The sequence below is a fragment of the Oxyura jamaicensis genome, chromosome 18, assembly GCF_011077185.1.
Source record: "Oxyura jamaicensis isolate SHBP4307 breed ruddy duck chromosome 18, BPBGC_Ojam_1.0, whole genome shotgun sequence".
NCBI classification, from domain to species: Eukaryota; Metazoa; Chordata; class Aves; order Anseriformes; family Anatidae; genus Oxyura; species Oxyura jamaicensis.
The window spans coordinates 2166405-2185270 of NC_048910.1; the positions used below are offsets into that span (position 1 = coordinate 2166405).

Sequence of the window (18866 nt, forward strand, 5' to 3'; positions counted from 1 at the left end):
GCTTCAAGCCCCGATATCCTCTAAGATGATATTGCTTTCTCTTCTCCTCTAACTTTACACGTTAAAAGCAGCCTCCAAGCACTGTGCAAGCAATACGGTCCTCATTTAAGAGGCAGCAAAGCCAGTGTTTGGAAAAACTAAGCAGTTTTTCTGCTGTTCCACTGCGATTTGTGGCACAGCTATCAGAGAAAACAAATCTTCAGCCCTCCAGGCACGTTCCTGATCCTCCTCAGCATCCTCCTGCCACAAAAGCACAGTCAGAAAGGGCTAGACTCCTTCAAAGAAGAAAGCCAGACCTCATCTGGACAGAGTCCCCTGCCTCACATCACCCCGTCCATGCGCGTGGCTGGTTAGCCAAGAAAAACCCCTGCCACGGCACCTCCCAGCACCTTCCTCTCCATCTCTGCCATGCAGGAATGACAGCTTCAGCGGGGAGCATCCGTGGGCTGCCCCGATGGAGCTGGCAGGAGGAACTGACAGAGACTGGGAGCGAAACCAGTGACCACAGAGGCATGGATCCAGTGCAGGAGATGACCTCTGCACGACGAGGCAGGCGGAGAGCAAGGCTCGCTCTAGCTAGCCTCACATCCCACCAGCAACGTTACGTGTGCCCGGCCACAGCCGTGACAACATTTAAGCCCTCTGGCTTCCGATGGAACGTGGGATTCTTCATACAACTTGCTTCGAGGTTTTGTCTTTTTTTGCCCAACAGTTCTAGCAATGCCACAGGCACAGGACAAAGCATCTTGGAGAATTTGTGAAATTGTCCCAGCACATTGTATGGATGCGAGATCTTTGGAAGGTTTCCAACTGAGATATTTTCCTCTGTTTGTCACAGTTAAAAGGTGCACAAATAAATTACATTTTTCCTGTTAACTAACATTGAATAGGTAGACATTCATCCCTTGGCAGAAAGAGGGACTTTGCTGATCATTGGTGTTTGATTTTCAATTGTTGTCCTGCTTTGAGGCGGGAGGTGTGCCAAAATCCTGAAGTTTTCAAAGCACAGGAAAAATCAGTCAATCTATATATTTTTTTGGTCACCCTGCTCACCTTCACTCAGACCTTGTCCTTTCTCAGCTTTCCTCTTGCTCAGTGTCAGAGCAAATGAAAGCCCCTCAGCCCCCTCACGCCCAGGATGATGCTGCCCCAGGCGCACAGCAGACAAGTCGAGATGACCACCGAGGCCACCAGCCTTGGTCCATGTGGTCTGGGCAGGGCAGGTGAGAACATGAACTGGGAGTCACACATCTGCTGTTCTGTGTTAAGTCCACATGAGTCCTAATTCCAGCATCCAAAGGACTTCTCTAATCTCCTCCTATCGTGGTCAAGCCCAGGACACTGCCATAAGATGGGAACAGAGGGAGAAAATTCAGCTATAAAGCCCGTATTGGTGCTCCCAAGCCAAGCAGTGAAGGAAATTAGACCACCCCTCTGGGGACACCAGCCGCAGCCACCCCACCAGCAGGGCAGACCCCTGCCCAGCTCCAGCTCGATGCCCTGGGGAGGCACCACCCCAGACAGCATCCTGCTGGCCCTAATCCACCTCCCCGAAGAGAGGAAACACAGGCAAATGGGAAATAAGTTGAGATTTCCCCTTCCATGACAGCAAATCCCAGCAGCATCTCCTCGAGACGCCCATGGACAGGAAAGGACCTGGCTGAGAATCCTTTACCTTCCCGGAGGGAAACCTGCAGCAGGGAAGCACGGCCCTGCTCTGCCTGCACCAGAGAAAGCCCCCGGGTACCTTCACGGCAGGAGAACGCCCTTTCCTGCCCTGATTGTTTTGAGGCCGTTGGCCGAGCATCCCAGGCAGGAAACGGGAGAGGAAAAGCAAGCCCCTTCACCCATGGGACCAGCCCGTAAACACGCTGCCCAGCTCCGCTGGCAATGGCAGTGGGTGGAAGGACAGACATGATTTGTTTTGTGGAGATGCTAACACATTCGTTAACAACTTAGCTCACTGCTACAGTAGGGCTTAGGGCACCAGGGACTAAAGGGCAATAATTCTGATGAGGATAAAGAAAACAAGGAGCTTGGGCTGATGCTGCAATAGAAGGAAAACCACTTAACTGGGAATTAAAGCAGTTGGATTCAAACCAGAGCTATTTCTCAGGTCAAGGTCCTCATGCCAGCACATCAGCAGGGACCTTAGGCAAGGTCGTCACCTCCCTCAAGCAACACCTCAACTTCCCACCTCCTCCATGGCACCATCAAAGCGGGCAGTGGGGAGCAGAACGGCACAGAACCCCCAGGAGATGCATCCCCAAAGCAGCAGAGGAGCCACCGCTGTGCTGCGCAGTGGAACAAGAGCACACAAGGCACCTGCTCCTGCAGCGAAAGTGTCTGGTTTTCTTAGATTACATTGAAATCTTGGTTTTAACTATCCTTAGCTTGCAAGATTTTATTGTCTCCTCTACCCCCATACAGGAGCCAAAGATAGAAACTCAGAGCCGAGAATGGGAGCAGCTGGAGGAAGTCTTTGTAGAAAATAAGGCAGAGAGGTGAGGAACCTGCAATTTTTAAGGTTCAAACTTCAACCATCATCTGTTTACTGCTGAAGTGAGTGCTGTGCATCAAAGAGCAAGGAGATGAAGGCGATAAGGTGCTCGTTCAAACCACACAAAGGCAGTGTATCAAAAGATCCAGGAGGCAACTGGTTTGACAAACATCCTTTCAGGGTGCTCGCAAAGGAGAACGTACCGCACAAACAACCCGGCACAGCATCCTTACAGGCCCACGGGTTCCTGTGCCGCTGAGCGAGGACGAGCACTGCTCTTACCCCAAGCAGTAAGAGCTCCCCGAGCCACGGCGGGGACATGATTGACCTTCACTATGTGGACTGCAAAACTGCACCTCCAGGGAGCCTCCACTCCTCAAATCAACAGATGCAGGCACCAGAGAAGTGAAATAAGGGCAGTGGGGCACTGACACAGGCTGCCCCAGGAGCTGTGGGTGCCCCCATCCCTGGCAGTGCCCAAGGCCAGGCTGGATGGGGCTGGGGGCAGCCTGGTCTAGTGGGAGGTGTCCCTGCCCATGGCAGAGGGTTGGAATTAGATGACCTTTAAGGTCCCATCCAACCCACAGCACCCTGTGATTCTATGAAATGGAGAAGCTATTCCGAAAACTGGCTGACAAAACCCAATGCGAGCCCTTCCTGAACCCTGGCATTGGAGAACCAACCCAAACCAACCACTGATGAAGCCACAGAGGGCAAACACAAGAGAGATCTGCTTGGGTGTCAGTGCCCACATCTCTGCCCATCATCTCACCTGTGAACATCCTCACTCACCCACACCACGTCAGCTTGCCAAGATCACCACCTCTCCTGCTGCCACGTAAAGGCACAGGCTGGAGAATGAAGTACACTGCTGAAAAAAATCCCTTAGCTTTGATTTTTTGAGAAGTCGGTGGTAGCACCGACCCAGTCCTGCACCCTACAGGACTGTCCCCTCTCTCCTTATCCATGGAGCAAGGAGCTCAGTTACTTAGGGCACACTACAAACATGAAACACACCAAGCCCCCATGATGCTGTCTGCCATACTTACACATAGCAAAGGCAACCATCAGGCAATTGTAAAACAACAGGGAAATTATCCCCCCACCCTTTTCTTGGGGCGGGGAGGGAGCAATGGAAGAGGACACCAGAAATTAAGGAACTTCTCCAAGGACAGGAAGGAGAATCCGAAGCAAAGATCAGTAATCTAATGCTGTCTGCGCAAGCCCAGCTCAGTCACCTTTCTCCATCTGGCTTGACAGGGAGCACAGGAGGGGGTCACGGGCACGTGGCCAGCTCACACATGCCCTGCTCCAAAGTGGGATGTGAAAACCTTAGCAATGGGTGAGCAAGGCACATCCAGAGCAGGATTTAGGGCTTCCAGATCTGGCTGTCAGGAAGAGACACGGGACAGGATCACCGAGTACGGGGCTTGGAAGCAGGCTGAGGGGGAACCCAACACAACGGGGGCTGATGCTGGGAAGACTTGCTGCCTTCAGGGCACCAGTGAGCGAACAGAGCAGAGCAGCTCCAAGGATCAAGGCAGACTCAGCGGTCTGGTGTGAGGATGCATGCAGGGAGCAACATGCCAAGGAGAGAAATTCAGAGTTCTGACTGGATGCTGGTGGCAGAGACATCGAGACCAGCGTGGTTTTTCAGAGGAGCAAAACCACCAAAAGGCGGATTGGATATTGGTTTTAACAAGCAACGCATGGCCTCCTGGACACACGGGGTGTCTGGGTGACCATCTCCATGTGGAAAATGACAGCCAGGAATGAGTGGCCCCATCTGTCACTGGCAAACTCCACCTCCGAGGTGTCCAGCTCTGGAGATGCATCTCTGCTGGAAGGATGGGAGGTCCCAGCAGCATCTGAGACAACCTGTGCCTTGAACTGCTCTGGAAGAAGATTTTCACAGCAGTTTGCCCCTGCTCTGGGACAGTCAGAGCAGCACATCTTGAGTCTGAATGCAAGAGATGAGCAAGAAGACATTATATGAACTGGTGACTTTAAAGCTGCTGTGGCAATTGCACATAACACAGGATTCTGAGAAAACTGTGGTATTTGGAAGTGAAACGGGAAAGAGGATTTGGGTGATTTCATCTTAAAGCAGAAGATAAAACTTGTGGTACCAGAAAATCTGCTTCTAGAATGAAAACAGCATCCGTCACGAAGGATCGCCATGCTGAGGGACACTTCACAACAGGAACGGAGCAGATGAAGCAGCAATAAATGCTTTCTAGCAGTAAGAAATTAAGATTTGAGCTATTACCAGCCTAGCAGCACCCTGCTCAGCATGCAGCAGCACCGGGCACCTTGGGACTTGAGTCCTCCTCAAACACAAGGGTAACGTCGTCTTGCTGAACTGCAGGGGCTCGATTACACCAGCACTCGTGAGAACTGGAAAGCTTACTAAGACATAGAGCTCACTCCTTGTTCTCACCATGCCTGAGAACTGGGCTGAACGAGAGACTCCCACCACAGAGCAGGGAAAGCACCTAATGTGCAAAAGTGGTTTCGGAGTCCTTTTAATATCAAAGAGCACCTTCAGAAGGTAACACAAAGGGGAAGAAGCAGCACCCAGGCCTTATGTCCACACCGACGTGGGCAGCCCCGCAGCGGGCACCACGGGTCCTGCAGGGCTGGGGGCCGGGGCAGCGCCTTGCAGCAGCATAGGGAGGGGGGGCTCAGCCCAGCACAAGAAAGCAAAACGTGAGGTGTGATTCATCTTGGCAAAGCGCAGACAGCTCAGTTCAGACACCTCTGTGAGCTGTTTACCTGGCTGCCCGGGGGCTGCTTGGCCCAGCCAAGGGGCATCGGAGGTGGTCTCTTGGTCCCACAGCTCCTCTCCACTGGGTGCTCCAAGGCATCACCCCTAGCAGCTAGGCAGGGCTGGGCTGCATGAGCCCAGCCATGGACTCAGACCACGGGCAGCTTCTTTGCAGAAAGCAGCCCAAATTAATTCACCATACACATCTGCAAAAGAAAAAGGCTCCATGGGAAGGCAGTGGTGCTCATCTGACAGTCTGCAGCCAGGGCACAGGGAGCATCCCCAAGGAACAGACCGTGAGATGGCTCGAGAGCCAAGCGCCGCCCCACAGCTGCACATCGGCCACTTCTGCAGCCGCTCCTCCTGCCAGGCTGCTGACCTGGCCCACAGACACAGCACTCCGCTGCACAGCAAAAGGAAATGTCTCTGGTCAGAGGGGGAAGGTCCCCAGCTTAGAAAGGAGGTGAGAAACACCGGCACGACCAAGGGATGGAGCATCATCCCAGCTGGTGGTGAGAAAAAAAGCATCCAGGAGAGAGAGAAACCAGGAAAACTGCCTCTTCCCTGTAAAAGCACCCTGTGTTCTTCAATTTCATGTCTAATATTTTGCCTGCAACAGCAAACCCACTGTAAAAAGCATCTGGGACACCATACAGCAGCTAAAACTTGAAGATAGGGAGCACCACGTGCGAAGAGCAGGGCAGAGGAACCAAGGGCAGGGAGGAATTACGGGTCCAGGCTGGGACTCTCCGTAACACAGGGCAGGACTGACATTTTGCTACTCAGTGCAACTTGTCCAGCCCCACTTTGCTCTCAGGGAAGACTGACTGACCGCACCGGGGAGGTAAACACAGCAAGAGCAAGACCTAAGGGAGGGGGAGAAAGGGAGGAACATCACAACCACGAACCTCCACACACACGTGTGTGGTGTGTGACGTCGGAGCCGGCGGCGCTCAGCATCACGTAGCCCCGAGCAGCAACTCCAAAAAAAGAAATACACCTCCCGGCAGGCCCCCGTGCATAGAAAGCACAGGCGGCGCGGTCGTGGAAAGCAGGTTACCCGCGGGTGCAGGTCTGCACGGCCGCCACAGCTCCGCTGCGCATGCGCGGCCTCCTGCAGAGCTGGGGGAGGAGGAGAGGCTGCCTGGGTGGCGGGGGAGAAGTATTTTGAGCCTCCGGTGAAGTAGGGCAACTGGGTTTTGGGCTGTGGATCCCACAGTACCGGAGCTTTTCGGTGGTTATCACAAGTGGTTTGTTATCCCAGCTCCCTCCGGTACAGCTTTGCGCTGCTCAGCTGCCACTGAGTACGCCCAATAGAAGAGAAAGCCAACAGGAAGCTGAGAAATGCTTAAGACGCTCTGCACAAATATCTCCATCTGAGCCTTTCACGTTGCTGCAATGGGAATTATTTGATGGGATTTCCCAAATTCCATCCCCAGGATTACGTGTATTAGCAGCCAGAGCTTGAGGCCAAGGCTTACGGGGCGCAGAGGCTGTGAGCTCCAGGAAAATAAAATCTAGAGGTGCAAACATCACCTCTGAACCACCACCACTTTTCATCTCAGACCTGGAGAGGAAGGCTCCATGGGAAAATACAGGAGCAATCAGTCCTGATACCGCACGCCTTTGCTATCTTTTGTCCTGGGATCTGCTATCCCTGAGCTGGCAGAGTCTCAGATGTGTTTTGCAGCACCAGAAGCAGGGATCACATTATAGAAGCGACCCCATATGTGCTCCAGGAGTGGGGTACTGACCGCGGGTCACAACGACGGGCAGCCTTAGGACCAGCCCCGATGATCACAGGGATGCTGCTTCAGGTTGGGTTTAACAAAAACAAATTAAATCACCATGGAAGCAACAGCAGGGCTGCAAGAAACTTGTCAAAAAGAACAAAGTAATCAGATAAACTGTTTCAAGGTGAGCAAATTCCTCAGTGAATTGGTCTGAATTTCAGCAAAACACATCTGCTTGAGGGCGCGAAAGGCGAGGAGTGGAGGGGGTCTCAAGGACTCAGAACAAAACCTTTCAAGCCATCATTTCGAAACAGTGTTTGCACTCATCTGACTGTGATTCAGAAAGTAAAAATCAAGCCAGAAATTAACGAAACTTCCAATTTCTGTCATTTTCCTCCATGCACCAGTATTTGGGTTCTCATTGCCGTGAACAAGCCCGCACCAAGCCAGCTCTCCCGGGGACCAGCCCCACACCGATTTCCAATGACACCAGGTGGGGTCACTGGCACCCGGCAGGTGCCCACCACCAAGGATGCTCCTGCACCAGCTCCCCCTCCCCAGCTCCCCCTCCCCAGCAGCAGCCCCAAGCCCTGATCCCACTCCTGCAGCTCAGGGGCTCACCAACCACCCCCTGTATGGACACCCTGGTGTCAGCCCCACAACACCAGCAGGAGAAACATCTCCCCCAGGGCAGAGCGTGAACTCGCAGCATCCCACCTGGGCACTCTCAGATGAGGAGAGCCATGTGCTCCGCTCACACGCTGGAGATTTTTATTTTGGTTTATGAATGGAAAAGGCTTTCGGTCATTTCCCAGCTGGTTGCCCCGCTGGGAAGGGCCGACTAGGAGAGCCAGGCTCCGCAAGCCCAGCAAAGCCCCGAGCCCCACGGCTGACCTGCCAGATGGCTGAGAGCAGGAAGGAGCTCGGCTCAGCTCAGCGCCAGCGGCACGGGCGGATTGTTTATCTGCTGGTTCCTGTTTTTAGTTTTGTCTCTGTTTTCTTTCTTTGTTCTAAAATTGTGGTGCAATGGCGATACCTGGTCTGAATGACACAGGCTTGCTTTGAAGTCGGACCTGGTTCATTTGCTTACCTAATAAAAGGACAGAGACCCCAGCCCCAAAGCAAGCTACGAGCACACTGACTCCCACATTTGCTTTTAAACTGAACAGGAGCAGAGATTAACTCTGGAGTTAACTGTGTGAAGGCATAACCCTCCCAGATCCGGGGCTGTCAGCAGGGACACCTTTCCCAGGATGAAGCCACCAGCTCTGCATTCTGGGACACCAGTCCAAGCGATGACGGATTTGTCACCAGCACCTATTCAGGGGCTGAGGAGCCAATCTGCAAACTGAGATCCAAATTTTCATTGCAGGTTTCTCCGACGACATCCCTGGAGCTGGCACAGGGCCTGCTGCTGCTGGGCACCCGCACCCACTTGGCAGAGCTTTCCCCAGTCCCAAGCACGAGGTGGACAGGAACGATGGCTTCACCAGGAGGTGGGTGCTAGCCAAGACTTCTTGCTCGTGTACCTGGTGGGCTCATTGCCAGGGTCCTTCTCTCACCGAGACAAACAGACATCAGTCCAAGAGGTGACCCACAGGCAGCTTGGGGATTTGATGCTCTTTGGTTTGGGGCCCCGGCAGGCCAAAAAAGCCCATCAGCCCTCAGAGAGGGCAGCACTCCTGATGGATAGAGGCACCGACACAAGGGGGACACCCTTGCTTCCCCCTTAATCCCATCACAGCACTGATGCCCTTGAGTAGGGCCAGCCAAGTCCCCAACCCCAGGGGGGTCCAGAGGAGAGCTCAGAGCCCATTCGGGGCAGCCTGGTGTGGGACGAGGCCAACTGCACCCCGCACAGCATCACCAATGGGTCACTGAAAGAACGAGCCCTCGCCAGCCCCAAGCCACAAGCACAGATGGGAGCGAGCTGTGCTCCAGCTGCAGCTCATGAGCACACGTCCTGCTGGGCCAGGCTACCAGAAGCTGTGTTCTTAGCAAATCAGGACTGAGCCCCCAAAGTGGCCCATTTGCACTCGATTCCATGCAGTCCCTGCCTGTCTCCAACAACTCTGACCTTGACTTCAACTTGCAGGTCTTCCAGCTCCATCTTGCACCCTGAGCCTGCCTTCAGCTCCTTCTCAGCCTCAGACCTGCCCTTTCCCATTGTCGTTTGCTCCATTCCTACCTCTGTGCCCTTTTGCCACAGCCACCCAATGGAGCAGCAGAAATTGGGATGCTGCATCAGAGCCATGGGCACAGGTCTGGGCAGAGCCTCCAACAGGACCCTGGCCCCAGCTTCCCCAGAACCAAAACCTTTGGGTTCATCCCCCACAATTCCCTCAGCACCTGATTTGGACTTTATTTAACACCCTTATTCTCAAAACACTACTTCGAGGAATGAAAAACGTGCTGCTAGCCACGTAGTGATGGAACAGAAGCCAATGGGGAAGGCAAAGTGACTTTGCTCAGGTGACACAGGAAGGCGGTAGCAGGACAAAAACCACACTGGTGTCCTGGCACCAACTCAAATCCAGTGCATTTCACCCTCTGAAAGCTGCTACCAAATGTGGCTGCTGCATTCATCCTGGGCTTTTCTCAGCTTTTCCACCCTGTTTTATCTACAGCACCTGCTGCTCAGGACACATTGAGGTGGTCACTTGGAGATAGTTTCTTGTTTACAAGAAGTGCCTAGGTGGTCTTTTTTAAAAGTAATAATAATATATTGCAGTGATGAATATGAATAATGTATTGTTTCAGTATACTAAATAATAACACTGAAAATCAATACTACCAGTAATAACGAAACAGCACAAGTTCAGCAAAGCGAGGCCACTCTGCTCCGCTGGCACATGGCTCAGTGCAGACCTTTGGTTTTCCCCATCAGTGCTCCCCGGCCAGCAGCAACTTATTCCCTTTCCATCTTACCTCCAGGGAAACCCTTTGTGGTTTCTTTGCTTTTAGCTTCCAAATGTTGTCTCAAAAGTAGTAGGTCTCTGGTTTAGAGAGTCATGTCTCACATCTGCCAGCTCCTGGGAGGGATCAAAAGACCCAGCACACTGATCCGGGCACCTCCTTGGAAGTCTGTGTCCCCTTGGGAATAGGCTCCACTCCCCACATTTAATTGGGAAAGTGTAAATACCTGCCTAATTACTTAGCCTGATCGCTCTGCCTTTAGCAGAAATTAGCAGGCAATTTGCCCCAGCAGCGGTGGGTCCCTGGGCTGGGCAGATAAGCATCTACTTTTTTGGGAGGGCAACTCTCAAGTGGGTCGAGTGCAAATTGCTTTTGGTCACAGCTTTTTTTAATACATTTTGCAGCTATTTCTGCCCTCCCCCTCAACTGTTTGCCTACAGAACTCCTTCCAGTAACTGCACTTCTCTGCTTCTAAATGCTGCCATCATTTTCACAAACACAAGCAGTGCTTGGCCCACATCACCCTAGGGCTTTGATTTTTGCATCGACCGAGGCAAAATCCAAGCAGAGCACACGTAGTGTCTGTGGCCGGGTTTGCCTGCAGCCATCCCTGGTCCCCACAGCAGCGACGTGGATCCAGAAGCTGAGGGATGCAGCAAAGCCAGCACTTCCCTCAAGGCAGCGATGCTGACAGCCCCGATAGGCTGCTTGTGTCCATTGAAGCTGGCATCCACCGTGACTTTCAAAAGCTGCCGAGCATCCTCCTCCCTTCAGAGTCTTTGAATATTTGCCTCCCGTTGGGCACCACGCAATAAAAGTTAACACAGTGGTCACATTAGGAAGCCTGCGCTAAAAGCACTGACCTGCTCTCTGGGGCTGTGCTGAGCCTCCATCACTGTGGGCGATGCACAGGATCACCCTCCTCCGGAGGCACCCTCCTCCTGGTCCCCAACACAAGCTGAGTGGCCGCACCAGCCTCTGCATATCCCAAATGTCCATTTGTAAATGGGATGAGAGCAACAGCAGCATCATGAGCATCCAGCAGCACCTGTGGGGTGCCCCAGCTCTGGGCATCTGCAACCGAGACCCCAGCGCTCGCCTCCCAGCCAGACCGCTCAGCCCTCGAGCCGAGAAAAAGACAGTGTCTGGTGGTTACAAAAGGAACTGAAAGCCCGCAATAGAAACCAAGAGCCCCGGTGCCATGGCATGGCGAGTGACCTCTCCGTGCCTCCATCTCCTCCTCTGAATACAGAGGCAAGGCCCCCGCCGCATCACGCCCCGACACAAAGCACCGGCAGATGGAGGTGGCAGCATTATTCTCCTTCCATCCCCTTATTTTTAATTCCTGACGTAGCCTTCCCAATCCCATTTCTGACCCTGGCAGGTAAGACTGGCAAAACAGGCCATATCAAAAAACATATTAAATATATATATGTATACATATAATTTCACAGATGTTATTTCTAACCCACAAGAACCACTTGCCTTAACCAAGATATCCTGCCATGGGCACCTCAGAAGCACAGCACCCAGATACCCATCCTCGAACCTCTCCAGCAGTAAAATCGACGATGCACAATCAGCAGCTCGGGCAGCAGCAAATCAGAGAAATTAAGCTGCACGTGAGAGGGACACATTCTCAACAGCAGCACACGCAGGGGAGCTGCAGGTCTGACCGCTAGCACCAGAACTGCCTCAAAGCTGGCTTTTAAAATCCAAATTCCTAAGAAACAAAATAGAGAACTGCCTTGCCCATACTATTGCAGCAGCCACCCGGCTCTGTAAATCTAATTAATGAGCCAGGGGAAAAAAAAAAAAAAAAAAAAAAAGTCATTCTTTTGCTAACTACTTCAGCCAGGGTTGCCAAATAGACAGATAAAGGATTTAGCTGGGGCCCTATTCCAGCCAAAGGAGCTGGGAACCTGGCAGGGATCGCAGAAGATTACAGAAGGGTGAAAGGAAAAAAGAGGAGGAAAAAAAAATCAAAATAGATTAGCACTTTCTTAATGCAAGCATGTAAATCAGCTTACACTTTGTATAATGCCACCGTTGTGAGCGTCTGGCTGTGGGTCTGCTTACGGCATCGCGTTGCAGCGCAGAAGTCCCGGCTGAGCCGCGTTTTATTTGGGCTCAGGAATCTCACGCCACCAACTCCCTCACAAAAACAGCGGTTTTGTTTTTACCAGCTTTGTAAATTCTCACAGGAAGCCAATTAGGGGAAACCTGGGAACAGAGGAAGATTCATAATTGCAATTAAGGCTTCAAAGCGCTTATCCCAAGTGTGGCTGTTAAAATTAGAGCTGGGGAAGAAAATACCTTTGAAACCTTGAGCTTTCAAACAGCCCCAGGCTGGGAGTGCTTCTCACTCCATAACAGCCATCCGCTGGCAAGCAGGAGCTCACCCGAGGTGGATGCAGGCAGGACGGGCTCCAGGCTGCACCACCCCTGCGGGCACTTTCATGCATCTGCCTCCTGCCTTTAGGAAGAAAGCTCAGCCCTGTATGCATGAAACCTTTCCCCATACCTCTATTGGAAGCTCTGGTGTCAAAAGAAGCCTTTGCTCCATCTCCATGATGTTCTCAGCTCATAGGACCTCTCCATTGCAGCATCCCCAGCAAGGACAGAATAGCTTGCAGATTAAGCTGCCTTTGGGGATACCAGAGATTTGGGTTTAAATCTATCTGCTGCTATCAAAGTGACCCAATGATTGGCCAACGCTTACTCCTAAGACCATTACCCTTCATATTGTCATAAATGAAGACATCCTCTTAGAGGGCCAGCAGTTTTAGCAGTAATCTGCACACTGAGAAGGAATGGCTAAATAATCCAAAAAAACCTGTGTTTATTTGGACTGCTCTGCCTATCTGCAAACCAAAACCCACAACAGCAGCTCAGCATAAAAAGTGCTATGTCTACACCAAGAGCTGGGAAACGTGGCTGTGCAGAGACTCCTGCAGCAGCACTCACATGGACTTCTCTGTTCACGATGGGTTGGAGGTTGTTCTGCTGGCTGTGCTTTGATTTTCAAGGACAAAAGCGCCAGTTCAAGTTCAAACATCACTAGGGAGGTGCTCCACGTGCTGGAGCTGACCCTTACTTCTCAGACAAAGCTGTAGTCAGGTCTTGGTTTGAGATCTACAACCCAACCAAGCAAGTGATAGGAGCCAAACCATGCCTTCTCAAATTAGCAACCCTGAAAGAGGCAAAAACTGAAAGTACTCTGTAATCTGCCCTAATCTAACGTTCCAGCCCATAGCCTGGGCTCGACCATTTCAGCTTGGAGCCAAGCAGACCAGCCGTATGGATAGCTCAGTCATCCAGCAGCTGCTGATCAAGATCAGGGCTTTTTGCATGTTGGATGGTGTCAATGATACTGGCAGGACTGTCCAGAGAGATTACAGACTGAGATTACAAACACATCCAGTGTATGTGTATATACATGGTCCATAATCTTATATCTAGTCCAGTCCTTCTCTTACAGAGAAGCTCAAGTAGGGAAAGCACAAGTTACGGGAATAACACATCTGCGCTAGGACAACCTGCAGCCTGGCACTGTCAGAGTAGATCGTCCACCTTCATATCGCTCAGCAGAAATGGTTGTGGCTGACCATGACATGGCCCTGAACATTCAGACTTGCTGATCCAGCATGCTCTTGGTAAGAAAAAGGGTTGAGAAGAGCTTAGAGAAGAAAAAGTGACTCACCCAAGGTGTTAGGGCAGGCCCCTGGTAGACCTGGAAGAGACCACCAAGGTCCTGTACCAGCCGTGGTGCTGGACTCACAGCCAGTCCCTCTGCCTGCCCTCCCAGCCAGCAGGAACAGATGCGTCCCTAATGATGGCACCTCATCTACAGACAGCACTACCAGTGCACAGCTTTCCTTCCAGCCCCTCCTAATCCCAAATAGCCCAAGAATATTGTAATGCTCCAGTAGCAGGGCTGGGGTAAATGATGCAAAACCCACTCTCTCCTCTGCATGGACACATGCTCTTCCTCCACCCAGCCCAATAAAACCCCTGGTGCTTCCATGGTGGTGGCACTCATGCCTGGCGTGGAGTACAACAGGTCCTCTGTGGCTCTACGTGGACCAGGAACCCACAGCAGTACAGTGACTTACCCTGTCATCTTCGGCCATAGCACACCCCTAAACACGTCTGCTTTCCCCCATGTGTTCACACCAGCTTTCTCCCGATGGCCTCACACACCCCACCAGCTGCCTTATGCCACAGCTGAGTCATTCTCAAGGATTTTGTGGATGATGCTCAGGGACTACTGCAGGATCTGCCCTGTGGCCTTGGGAAGTCATTTGTGTATCTGGAAATGTATTAGTTTTACGTATTTTTTGCATAAGCTACTTTCCCTGTGGTGTTTTCTCCCTACCACTGAGCACGTAGGACCTGGTAATCAAATGAGGTCAAAGAAAATTCCAGCCAAAACCCCAGCAGCCTCAGTCCTTCCCCAGCAGCAGCCGTCAACATCCAAACGAGCACAGTCCGGGTGCGGATGTTCCCCATCCTTCCTCCAGCAGCACAGGCAGAGGGAGTCACCCCATGGGACCAAGTGACGGGCTGTGAGCGGGGCTGACATCTAAGCCAGCCCAGCACAAACAAGGACACGGACTTCCAGTCCCCAAGGGCAGAAGAACTGCTGGGAGCAGCTCTCCAGAGCAAAGGCTGTCGTGGCTGCAGCCCACCCGGCCCCCACCTCTCATTATGCACCGAGCAGACTTCCCGTCTGAAGAGGAAGCCGCAAGGCGTGCGGCTGAACCCCTCAGCACAAAAACAGTCCCCTCCCCTCCGGCTGAAGCTCAGGGCTCACCCATCGAGATGGTTTCCAAGAGCAACCCACACTTCTGCATTTTCTATGGAGATCTTCTTACTTCACCTTCCTGCGTGCGCTGGTGCCAAAAGGAGAAGTGCCCTGGCGCCGGGGGAAGTTGTGCCACCATTTCCTACTCTGGACGATGATTTCACTCTCCTGCCACATCCGAGAGCCACACGTGGCACCCGCCACACCACGCCAGTGGGCCGCGTGGCTGTTAACATGCAAAGACCTCTGGTTTGGGCCTGGCAGTTCCAGGAAGCCGAAGAGAGGTTTTTAACAAAATATGAAAACAAAGACCACAGGCAAATGACCCAGCCAGAAGTAACTGTGCTGCCCCTTGGCACTCGCCAGGCTGGGGGATGCCAAGGCAGGTGCGTGGCTGGGCAGCGGACAGGCTGGGCCCGGAACCACATGGGAAGGCCACAGCACAGGTCCGTGCACTGACACTCAGAGAGTGTCCAAAAGTGCAAAACTCCCCCAAAACTGTAGCACGCACGGCTTGGTTGGGCTCACACAATCCCCAGGAAAGAGACAAACCAACCACCACTGACAGACACCTGAAGGCAAGACTCTTGCCTCTGCTTATCTCCAGGGTTTCCTTGCTCAGCGTAGGTGCCAAGGCCAGGATACACGCACACCTCCCACAAAGCTTGGGTCTTTCCTTTAATCTGGTCAGCAGATCCAAGGATCACTCCAACAGTTATGTGGAGAAGACTCATTAGTCTTAAGAATCTGGGGGTCAACAACAGAATCATCATCTTTAGAGGACAAAATCTCCTGCCTCCTTTCTCTGAAGGAGTTTGCTAAGCTCCAGCATCAGAAGCTTCCAACAGCACAGAAAGAGAAGGCTTAACATATTCCCTGCTTTAAACTTACTGCTGTAACCTTATCACCAGAGAGGCACCTCTAGATATTTTTAGAGGTAATATCTGCTGGCACAGGAATTACAGTGCATTAATTAGCAGAGAGGCACATATTGACAGTCACAAGGTCACAAAGCACCATCCATAATTTACACTTCCTTGGGAGTTACTGAGAAAACAGGACATACAAGAGCCATCACAAGACCTCAGGTCTTGAAGAGTTCCGAGCATAGAGGATCACATTTCCCCAAAACAAACATTAGCAAATTTAATTTCTCAGATGGCCCAAATCCTCGAGGACTGCAAAACTCAATGGGGGCTCCTTGGCCATGTTACTGGCAAGGAAGTGTTATAGTAACGCAAGCCGTGACAGGACCTCCTGCGCTTCCCCACTGCCTGCGCTGAGACCATCAGCTGCGATAACCAGCTGCAACCTCAGAGCATTGGACCAAGAAAAGGTATCACACAGGTTTCACCACCACTGGGCAGGACAACCCTGCTAGAAGAGTGGATTGAGTAGGATAGCTTGGTTCCCCTCCAAAAAAATCCCCATAGCACAGCTGCTACAAGAGACAGAGAACTGCTGTGGGATGCAAGACTGACCCAGTCAATACTCACCACCACCAAAACAGACAACTGTGCCATTATTTGCTCATAAAATGCTTGACCATGACAAGAATTTAGAAGAAATTAAGCCATCCAGAGCTGGCTGATGGCCAGGTCAGGTCCAGAAGTGTTTTATTCCTATGCACAGCTGCTCAGTTAGACTCCCTTTCTGCCAGAGTGATTTCCACCTTCTTCTCTGAATACCAGCAGCCCTGCTGGCAGCCCCATAAAGGCTCTTACCAACACACTGAAGCACACAGTGAACGAAGAAAGCCAAGAATAATACCTTTATGAAACTGCTGCACACCCAACATATCAAGGCAAGGAAGACCAGCAAAAACTCTCGGTATCTTGTTTCTTCCATCAAGGTATTTAAGGCTGATGACTTCAGGATTACCATCCAGTCAAAAAACAATGGAATCCAAGGCACGAAGCAAGATAACTGAGGAAAATAAAAGAAAAAAACATCTGGTGACTTCGAAGAATCCACATCTACTATTTGCTCTATTATAAAGCTCTGAAGCGACACTGGGTCCACCCCAGGGGTAGTATTCATCTCCTCCAACTTCACCTATACAAAAATAAGATGAATTTCTAAGGAGACCAACATCTAGAGACAGAAAGAGCACCTGATGTAGACGTCAGCTCATCTCATCCAGCTTGAACCCCTCCATGGGCAGCCAGCAGACTAGAGGCCCACATTTTTAGGCAGGCATCTTTATGCAAGACTCCCATCCTTGTTCCCCAAAGCTGTTTCCCACATGCAAAGCAGGAATAACCACACTTCCTTCCTCACTCAGCAGTTGCATGACCAAATGTTTCAGAGCCTGTAACAACCTCAGACAATGCAATAATGGGAACATGGAAATTGCAGTAGAGTCACTCAGTTTAGCTTTCACTTCTTTCACCCCCAAACTTGATTCATAACAAATAAAAGCAGAAGCCAATGCCTCTGCAAGTGACTTTGTCCGCTCAAGACCTCCAGGCCTCCTCACTGGACTTCCACCGCTGGGCAGCCAGGTGTAAGCTCTGAGGAAGAGTGCCAGAGGCTAGACGGAGCAGCTCTCAATAAATTACTGACCCAAGAAAACTTTACAAGCATTACTTTCTGTCCACTTAATTTTCTGCTTTTACAGAGACTTTTATTTCCACCTTGAAAGACGGACCTTATGATTTAAAGCTGCTTGCAGTCCATTTAATGGAGCCAGTTCACCGATGAACAGCATTAGAATACTGATCATCCAGAAAACACAGACAAATAAGAACAAATAAATGCATAATTAATTGGAGCACACGAAGGCTAGCAACAGATAGTCACAGACACCAAGAGGCTGCATGCGTGGCACAAGGCAGCAAAGGTGTGGTTTCCACCCAAGGACACTTTAGCTTTCAGACAGAGCCATGAGACGCTGCTAAAGTCAGTAGCAGAAGACCCATCAGCTGTGGCAGGGCCAGTCGGGGCCCTCCCTGGGGCTGTTTAAGAGATCTCAACTGTGCTACAGCCAAGCCCTCATCCACCTCTCCCAGAGCGGTGGATGGAGTCTGTTCCCCGACCTCCCAGGCTGACTGACACAAGGAGGGTCTCAACCCACGGCAGAGGAGCGAGGAAGGCTCCAGCACCCAGCCACCACAGGGGGCTCACCGGGGAGCACTGCCCTGCGGGGTTGTCACCGCACAAGGCTCACTCCTATTCTCAAGAGAGCAGTTCAGTCATTTTTTGAGTTAAAAAAAGAAATGGTGGGGCTACCCTTTAAGTGTACAAAACGGAAGCACAGCAAAATTTTAGTGATTTCAGGGTGAAACCACCGTGTCTCCTGGTAATAAGATTCTCATCACAGTGTAACTGACTCCAGCTCCAGGGAGCTGCACCGGGAGTTTATTTCCACTTCATGGAGCAGAAAAAGCCATCTCCTCCTAAGCCTTACCAGAGCTGGATGTGTGCTGAGTTCACAGGCAGGCTCAGCTAGCTGCTACACCAGGACACACCCAGAGGAACACACTGGTAGTGAGAAAGTCACAGCAGACACCCAAAACCTGAACGTAGACTAACAGCCTCAGAGGTGGCAGGGCTGAAGGCATTGCCAGCAGCTTCTGGGCAATTCTCAGCTAGTTAGGAAAAGTAAGATGATCACAGAAGCAAGGACAAGCTGGTTTCACAGCATCAGTACCACCTTCCCCATCAGCAGTGCTGGCAGCAAGCGAAGACATTGGGTGGAAATAAAGGAGAGCCCTTTTCCAGCCCTGGGGTCTCGGAGGGGCTGATGGGAGGCATAAGAACAGCAGCCACAGATGTGGGTCCTGATTTCTGCCCTCTGGACATCTTCAATTTGCAGTGGGGGCACAGCACCCAACCTCCTTAACAATGGACACTGAGCAGACCAGCAGTAGCTTTTAGGAAGCCAAGGGACCTCCCAGAGACAGAATTCAACAGTAATTGAGAGAGGACTGCAGCATTTCACACCAACTTTGCATCTTGACCAGGGTTCAGATCAGTTATTTGGAGGTTTGTTGCTTCCATGTTCAGGCCTGCACTTGAGAGCAACTATGCATTTCCTTCAGAAACAGAAATAGCCTGAGATGCGTGGCAGACTCATACACACTGAAGACATTCACAAGTTATCCTGGGACTTTCTGTAAGCAAGCGATTCCCTCTCTGCGA

The 18866-nt window shown here is 51.6% G+C and overlaps 1 protein-coding gene across 5 annotated transcripts in view; it reads right to left on the reverse strand.

The window, feature by feature from the left end:
• Positions 1–18866, reverse strand: part of PIK3R5 (phosphoinositide-3-kinase regulatory subunit 5) — a 57095-nt gene that overhangs the window by 28951 nt on the left and 9278 nt on the right. For 2 of the 5 annotated variants that reach the window (XM_035342616.1, XM_035342610.1), the window contains exon 2: positions 16494–16649. The exons of 1 other annotated variant lie outside the window; for it this stretch is intronic. The gene's annotated coding sequence lies outside the window, so the exon portion shown is untranslated. Of the gene's footprint in view, positions 1–11401; positions 11424–11946; positions 12021–16493; positions 16650–18866 lie in introns of those variants that run through there. 2 more of the 5 variants (XM_035342612.1, XM_035342613.1) reach the window with 2 other exon arrangements.